The following is a 9,276-nucleotide window of genomic DNA, read 5'->3' on the forward strand; positions in this document are numbered from 1 at the left end:
CTCCATACCACATATATGATGGTGCCATGGACTCACACACTCACAGCTTCAGCACATGTTCCATGCATTCTTTCACAGGCTGTACCCTGCAGCATTGCAGCCCAGGTAGCATCTGATAACTCCACAGATCCTAGAGGGTCCAAAATTCTGGTTTTGTTGTTGTTGTAGCAGTGTTAATTTAAATGCAATTTTCATGGCCTAAACACCAACGAACTAAGCGTTCCTTTGGGCACGTTGTCTCCTCTTATCCAGTGCAGATCTCAACACTGCAAGAAGGCTGGAGGACTGTTCGAAGAAGCACTACAACTGTCAGACAGCGTAGCATCTCAGACACTCATACCTTTACCTGCCCTGGATTTCAGCTATTACTCCAATGATCTGTATGGATCAGACGTTTTTAACGGAAGGTTTATATGTCACTGGAGTCAAAAGTGTGAAAAGGTAGTAAGTGTGTCAGGCAATGGGTACATGTTGCTTGCAAGCAGTTGCTTTTCTAGGCTAGCCATTGTACTTTGAAGGTGTGGAGATGCTCACAAAAGGTGATGGCAAGTGATACAGTGAGGGGGCATTATCAGAGGGCTGTGGCTCACCAGGGGGCTAGGAAGACTGTAGATGCCCCTGGGAGCCCAGCCTTGAGGAGACATGCTTCAGGAAAATAGGCAGAGGGCCTGTGCAGGGATGGGGGGAAAGAAGTGCAGGTGGTACCACCCTTCACTCACAGCCTGCCCCCGCCCCCCACTCCTACCCCTGTGTTGCTCCCACTGGTCCAAAACACCTCTGCAAGATACAGACTTGGAAATACAGTAGGGAAAAGCAGGAGGAAAACACTCGTTTCCTCCATTTTTTTCCCCTCCTGCTCTTCATTATTTCTTTTGTTCTTGCTTTCCTTTTTTGCTCTCATTTTCTTCCCTTTCCCTTTCCACTCCTTTTTTTTTTTTACAAGTTTTACAAAGTAGGGGTAATATTTTACAAAGCTAGTAAATATAATCAGCCACCGTTCTTCTTAAAGAGAGAAAAAAACTGAAGCGCAGGGGTTTATGAAGGGTGCTCATGCCATGTCCCACCTCACACTGCCTCCCCTTGTCTCAGTCCCACATCAACACCTACAGCTGGATGGGGCAGCTGCTGCACAGCAGCAGCAGCTCCCAAACCAGGCAGAGGTGCCGCCAAGAGCTGCCTGTGCACATGAACCACTTTGAGATGGCTTTTGTATCAGAAGAAGTGCAGGTATAGCAATTTGAATTTAATTTTATTCTGGGCAGACTGAGATGGTGTTGAGGTGAGGATGCCCTAGTGATAGGCACTCCAGCCCAGGAGTGCAGGAAACTGCTCAGCTCCCCACTCTCCAACAGGGCTCCAGTGGGAGTTTGGGTTGCTCATGTAGGCTGGCTGAGGTGGTGTCCAAGCAACTTCCCAAACTGTTAGCACAAAGTTCAGCATAGCACCATGCCTGAGGGAGCAAGCCCCTGTAATAAGCCGAGACAGTGAGCCTTTAGCACGTGCTAAACATCATTCTGCTCCTACCTACTATGCCTGGAACAACTCTAGCTCTGTGCATGTCCTGGCTTTCAATGAGACTTTCAGCCCCACAGGTGAGTATGAGATGAAGACACACCTCTCTCAGGGCCTGGAGACATCAGAGCAAAGGATTGCAACAGTTCATTTCTTTATAGGTTTAGGCTTAAAAATATGTGAATCTCTGTAACAGCATCTGCTGCACACAGCTCAGACTCTTCTCTTTATCCTCAGTTATACCTCAGAGTGTGTGAATCTTCATATAACAATGGTGGAAATGCCCCCAACATATGCAGCCCGTCAGCTGAGGTAGGGAGGATTGCTTGGCGCTGTGCTGCAAGACCGCGCAGTTCTTGTTTGGCACATCTGTTTGCTGTTTCACAACCCATAAAAATGCAATGGTGACTCCTCAAAAACAAAAGCTCAAGAAACAATTTTTATAGCACACAGTTAATACATCGAGCATCAGTGCTGCCCACAGCTAGCTGGAATTGATATTCTATATGAATTATCAGAGGAGGTGGGTTTCTTACAGCTATGAACCTTCATCACTGTGCTGGGAGGTTGAAATTTATTTGAGTCGGGGCTGACATTAAACGTTAGCTACCATTTTAGTACTGCCAGGTTCTAAGAAGCGAAATGCCTTTTATATTTTGAGATGGTACCTCTAGGATAAAATATGAAAGGAAGAGGCACCACTCATATTTAGTCTGGATTTCATGGCATTTCTGGCCATATTTTTAGTTAATTCCTAAAGGGCAGTTTTAATCAGAATTAACGCAAGAATGCAGTCACAAACTCATTACTTTGGAAGAAAGACGGCTAATTACAGAGTACAAGCATAGGGCAAGCAACCTTCATTTTGCATTTTAACTACACTCTTAACTCATGAACTATAAACCTATTAAGATCAGTTACAAACGATTCAGTTCTGATCCCAAACCAAGATAAGCCTTTGTATTCTTCTTAAAAGGCATGCGAGAAGTCTGCTGCAAACTGCACTGGTAATGTGTCCATGACTATTCAATGACTTTTTTTTTAAGCTTGCAAATTCTGTGTTCACTTTTGCACACAGTACCTGCATCAACTCATTGTAGTGAAACAGGTAATTGTAGCCTGAGATTTACTGACAATATACTCAAACTGGTTCACAAATCCTCTACACTGTAACAACTGTGCTCACATCTGGGGTTTATACTGCTTCAGATACCTAAGTCTCAACATAGTACTCTGGCAAAATGTCAAAAAAACATTTCTTACTGCTATTTTCCAAAACAGAATGTTAAGTAGCAGAATTCCTATGCTGAAAGCCTAAATGGGTCCTTCTACTAAGAACAGTAGTCTACAAAGAAGTTTTTTTTTCACTTGTCTTTTCTCTGTAGTCTGCATGGCTTCTGCTGATAAGTTGGTTGATGAAAATACAGAACAGCTTTATTTATTGTGCACATAATTTTGCATAAGTTGGTAACAACTTGTACATAATTCTCAAAGTTTCAGCATACGATTTCTCAGTGTGTAATTAGTGGTTCTCCTACAGTAGGTTTTTTTTTAAGGAAAATCACTTCTGGTGAGTTTCAGAGCTGCTTAGACATTTTTATGCTGAAGCTTTAAAAAGTAAGAAAGTGAGGAAAAACACATTAAAGGAGAGTGACTCTGTATGTTTGCAGTCAAGCACAAGAAGAAGCATTTCAGGATGGTCTACCGAAACACAAAATAATAAAAAAGTTACTGAAACAGTGGCTTTGATTTATGAAGCCAACAAATCTAGTATTAAAGATACATCAAAAGCTGTAAGGGCTTCGAATCTTGAAAAACATCCCCTAAAATAATGTCATGCATACCAAGCTGAGTTTGCAAACCCCCATGATGGGTGTGCCCAAGTTCCCCAGGAACAGATAAGTTCTGTGCATCTCCAACACCTTGCTATGCACTATGGTCTTCACTATAAATCTTCATTAGTCAGCTTGCCACTTTTCTCTCTGTCCTCCAAAGTCAAACACAGAAAGAGATGAGGGTTGGTGTAAACACAAGGCCTCTTTATTTTGTTTCAACAGTACATGACATTGTTAGCATGATCAAAACCAAGCAGAACAGTGGAAATAGCATATACCATTTTTCCTAACACATTGCTCTTCCTTGAAACCACGAGTACAACAGGAAGGATAAATTCAACAACATTAACTCCAGTTAGGCATTTTTCACAAACGAAAGAACCAGAGCCTATGCACAACAGGCAATGAGCAGACAAAACCAAGGACCAGAATCAGAAAAGCTTACTCCAGTGAGATGTGAACTCTCCTTTGGGGAAAGAAGGTTGTTCTTGAAGCAAGGGCTGCAAACTTCCTCAGCTAAGGAGTACATACAACCAGTTTTTAAAAGCTCTATCAGCAAAAGCTGTTCAAGGAACACACAGCGAGCTCAGAAGCCACAAGGTCAGCTAGGCCACAGAGATCAAAGCCTTCAGGTGTCACTAACAGTGGTCCCTTCTACTGAAGGCTTACCTTCAGGGAGTTCTTGTATGTAAATGCACCTAGAAGCAGTTTACGTCCTGGTCTTGGCTGAGTTTAATTGTTACCAGCTGATTCAAGCCAATAAGCCAAATCACTAAGTCTAAGAGCTGAGCAAACATAACACCTACGTGATGGGACAAATATTTTGAGTTGAAGCGTTAGGCAGGCGGTTGCAAGATTGCCTTTTAGCCTTATCCTTCTCCCAATCCACTCATTCAACATAGCTATTTTCAAACTAAAACCCTCTGTATGAGAAATGACAAACTAAAGCCAGAATGAAAGTGAAAACATACTTCTGAGTCCTGACCGGGGGAGGAAGTATAAGTCTAGGCATGACTATTGCATTCACTTCTACAACAAGTGACTGCCTCTGCACAAGCCACAGGGGACCTCATTGGTTGGAGCACACTCTGATTCAGGGCATTTTCCAAGAAAGAATTTCCACTGCAATTTCCAGGAAACTGCCCTCAAAAACCATGGCTCAGCCTATCAAGAAAAACTAACAGTTCTATTAACTTTACACAACAGATTGTTGCTGATGTCCTTTTGGCCTCCCAATTGTTTTTTTGTTGCTGTTGGGTTTGGGTTTTGTATAGAGAGCCTTGCAGATGTCATTTGCTAGCTTCTCTGCTGAGAGGAGCACGAGTTGTTACATATAGAGTACAAGGGCTTAAAAAAACCCCAACTTTAAGCCAAAGGTCCTAGTACCTAGAAGTTCACTACTAGGTATATGCCTATGTAATTTCAAATGCTGTGCTCTCTGCAGTGTTTCAAAACAATCTGACCTTTAAAACAGCTTATTTTCAGTTACTCTAGTCACACCAGATGCTTGTCTTCCTGTGTCGGACTCAGTCATCACTGTCCCACCAGGCACATGACAGGGGACAGCGTTTGGGGCATGCAGGAGCAGAGATTCTTCCCGAGAACCAGACTAGTTCAGTCTCTGACCTGGGCAACACCAAATGTTTCACAGGACACATGGAGATAAAGCACAATGTGCCCTCGCATTACATTTCTTCTGGAGTCGTTACAGGCAATTTTGATTTGAATCTTGAAGTGGAGGTTGAAAAGTGTTATATAATTATGCTACGATTAGCTACAGTTATTTGGGCCTGTATTATTAAGCATGTAAGTAACTTATTTGGAAATCTGCTCAGCTGTTGGGCCTCAATGACTTTCAGAAGGTAAACGACCTCAACGACATCTGTGATTTAACAAAGCATTGCCTGAAAATGTATCTTCCTTTCTGAGCATTTCTCACCTAAAACTTCACTGACATGTCATCTTGGTTTTACAAGTCCTCTGATCGAGCTTCTTTCTACTTTACACTATTTTGTATCCTTCTACTACCCTTTTTAAATCACAAATTCATTTTTTTTCCCAGTTCTTTCTCAAATTTTCAAAATCCTATGGCTTTTTTTTTTTTTTTTTTTTTTTAAATACCTTCTACTGGTACAGTAGTATTTTAGAGGTAAGTTGACCACTGCCACACACAGATAAGGCAGCACTGTTTATTCATACAAATCCAGTATTTTCAAAGCTGGCCACCTTATCATCTGTTATGGATTGTTCCTGGAAAAGTTTTAAACAACATTTTTAAACAGCTTGTCTGAGCAACATTGTTAATATTTTTTCCTTTTTAAACTAGGATACTCTTTGTCAGAACTTATTTTTTTTAAAAGAATAAAAAATATACCTTTTTTAAATGTATAATCAAGAATAGTCACATTCTCCTTTGCTCAGTATAAACGTCAATATTTAGCAAGAATTATTACCTTTTGCTAATCTGCATTGCATAACCACAATTAAAACTTTAAAAAAATCTGTTTCTCTGCAAATATTTTTAAATTAAAACATTACTATCCATGTCGGCTTTCATAAAACCATTATAATTCTTTCATTCATGAGTGTGTCATCAGGCACAGACCTTTAAACAGGGTCATTTTAACATTTTTTTTAACACAAAGTGCACTTACAATACTGAAAAATTTCAGTACAATGAACAAATACACCTTATTTTTCCCCTAGAAAGCTTTCTGATTGCACAAAAAACACAAGAATAAATATAAACATGAGGCCAAGGCAACATTTTAAAGCGCAGAACTCCACTTGCCACATATGAATAACTCTAATAACCCTGCATAATGCATAGGCGTTATTTACTAGCATTTCATTAATAATCAAAACCTAAAGTGACATAATGAGATCAACATACAACACTAATTCAAATACATTCAATTTATAATAAATAAGTGCTCATCTGAACATAGAACACATTAAGCATATTGTCCCAACAAGCAAGCTTTCCACACGCTACCCTTTTTTTTTTCTTCCCTTTGTCTGAATGGTGTGCTAACATTGAACACAAAGGCACATTAAGAAACAAAGATCCCACCCACAATCTAGCAATATAACTAATGGGGAGTGACATCTGGAAACAGTTGTGTGTACATTTTTCCAGAGGTTTTATCTTAAGTCAGTAGCGCTGTGTCGATTTATACTAACTGAAATTTATCCCTTTTTTTCCTTCCACTTACTCACCTCCCCTTAGTGTTTGGTTGCCTAACTTTTACGCTGTGGTTTGTTGTTGTTTTGGAAGAGGGAGGAAGAGGGAGGGATGTTGCTTTAATTTTTCTTCAGCTACTAAGTTCTGTGACAATGAGGATGGAGGGGGAATAGTCCCAAGTCCTAGCCTCCATCAGCATTTTGGTTTGAGCCAGTAGTGCTATTCTGAAGTGAATTCCCAAACTTCCTCCCTTATTGAACCTTGATTCAGTTTGTAGAGTGGTTTCAGTACACAAGGGTTAAGTTTATTTTGGAGGAAACTACACTGGGGGCTCAGCTGCATGCCAAATACCCTCCAGCCTTTAAAAAAGACATTAAGAGTCTGAACTAATTACTCGGCCTGCTTGAAACTGCACATGCAGTGGTGACATTTATCCAAGAAAACAGACTATATGTACTCTTAAGCTACGTATAGTGTAGATGTACGAGTCTCAGCAGTAACTGCTTTCACCTACTGATGCTACCCTACTGCACCAACTATCTTGGCAATCTACACATAGCCAGAGAGTCCCAAGGACCAAAGCTTCACAGTGGGATCCCCAGTGACTTTCCCAAAATTGCTTCAGAGAATTTTGGCTACAACATCCTCTGTATCTCCCAAAACCTTAAAACTTCTGTGTATAAGCCATCATCCACTGAACAAGATTTTGGGTCTGCCTCAGAGGACCCGACTTCAACTGTTTTGGTTTTTTTCTGACATTACAGTCTTTCTCCATTCAATTCTAATTAAGATGCTGGTGTTGAAAGTAACCTCTCAGTTTATTTGTTATATTAATTCCTCCATTGTCTTCCTCTCACATCAAATTCATGCTTCTTTCCTTTACCCCTAAGCACCTCAGCATTTAGTGTAATGCTATCCATCCAGGTCCTCACTCCTCCCAGTCTTGGGCACTACAAGGTGGTATGGGCAGCGCTCCTCCACCAGCTAGACTATTAAAAATTTGATTCTCTGTTCCCAAGCCTGGGTAGTGTCTGGGTACTAGACACTATTAAAGCTATAATCAAAAGGCTGAATTCCTACCTTGTGCCTGAATTCAACATGGACCAAGCTGCTCATGGCACAATCAACATTCAGATAAAAAGCTCATTGGCAGCACTTATCCTAGGGAGTCCCTTTGTAACTGGGCCAGCAGTATAGTGTTGAATTTGTTAAAGTTTTTCTGTATTCCCTGTGTGCAAATAAGCAACCCCTCCTCCCCTGCAAATCTTTTAAGAAGAAATGCTGAATCCCATTCTTAGCAACACTACAAAATAGTGGGAAAACAATGAAGTCAGAGACAGTGAAGACTACCGCTAAAATAAGAGTGTTGCTTTAATTTATAGCTCTGGAAGCAAAGAAGTAGGGCATGAACAAACTTTGTACACAAGGCTGTGTAATCTTTCTCCGCCCCAGAAAACATTCTCAGGAAAGCCAAAGCTGAAAATCATGCAACTCCCTGAAAATAGTTCCAAACAGTAACTGGGAGGATTAAAACGTGTCTCACAGATCTTTGGGTTTGGAATGTGAAATTTGGTCAATTAAATTCATGTCAAAATTCATGAGGAAAAATGCTCCCTGAATCAGGAAACCAAGCTAAAGAGCTGAAGATTGTATTTGCCAAGCAAGTGTGCTACTGTGTAGGTGACTGGGACATGTGAAAAACAAAATGGTTAAGAAAACACCCTGACAGAATGTGGAAATCGTAATCTTTAAATCTTGACTCCTAAAGCCTTAGGAATCATTGAACATAATGGATACAAAGGCTGCACAGTGCAGTGCTCTGTGAAGATACCTGAGCTAGCTCTCATTGAGCAAGATATCCCCTGCTGTTCAGTATGGCTACTCAGCTTCAGCAAAAAAAAAAAAACCACACTGAAAAGGCCGTACTGCTTTAAATGCCCAGGCTAACTTCTACAGTTCCACTTGACGCTAAACTGTGTCATATTGGCATAACCATAATGGTACATAAGCACTGAAAATGCCTTTAAAATCAGAAGGTTATCAGTGACATTGGGCCAATGACTCTCTCAGAAGTAGACGTGAAGTGAGACTTTGGTGCAGCGACCTCCCTCATTTTGTGAGCAGAGGGAAGTCCTGTGCCTTTATGTGGCCAGGCAGTGAGATAAAAGTGCAAAACAAAGCTTATTGAGATCAGAGGTGTTTGAAGCAGGCCTTAAAACCATATTCAACACATGTTTATAGTAACTCTATACAATATTGTCTCTATTGACACTGAAATTAAAGCTTACATCTTCTGCAAAAACATAATAAACAAGAAGCAACTCCTTCCTCAAACTAATCTCGCAAAAAAAAAAGTTTCTGAAGAAAAGAAGGAAAATACACTCTTTTAAGAAAGAAAGTTGCACAGATTTCCAAAACAAAAAGGGCACACTTTTTACCTGGAATTGTACAAGGCTGGAATTATGGTTGCCACACTGAAAGACATAAAAGAGTGTATTTTTTCCAGTGACGATTTCCACCTCAAGTCAAAGGTGGTAACGGCCAGAAATCCACTTCCCTTGGACTTTTTTTTAAACCCACTAACTTCCCTTACAGAAAGGAGAAAGGGCATCATATGATCCTGAACAGTCAGGATCAAACAAGCTTGGGAAGGTTCTGCAGGAGGCTGAACTACATGAAGCACTCCCTCAAGTCCAGAAAAACCTCTTCATTTGTTTGCTATTGAGTAGCCTGCTCAGGTGTCTT

Source organism: Leptosomus discolor, chromosome Z (assembly GCF_034619465.1).
Source record: "Leptosomus discolor isolate bLepDis1 chromosome Z, bLepDis1.hap2, whole genome shotgun sequence".
NCBI lineage: Eukaryota > Metazoa > Chordata > Aves > Leptosomiformes > Leptosomidae > Leptosomus > Leptosomus discolor.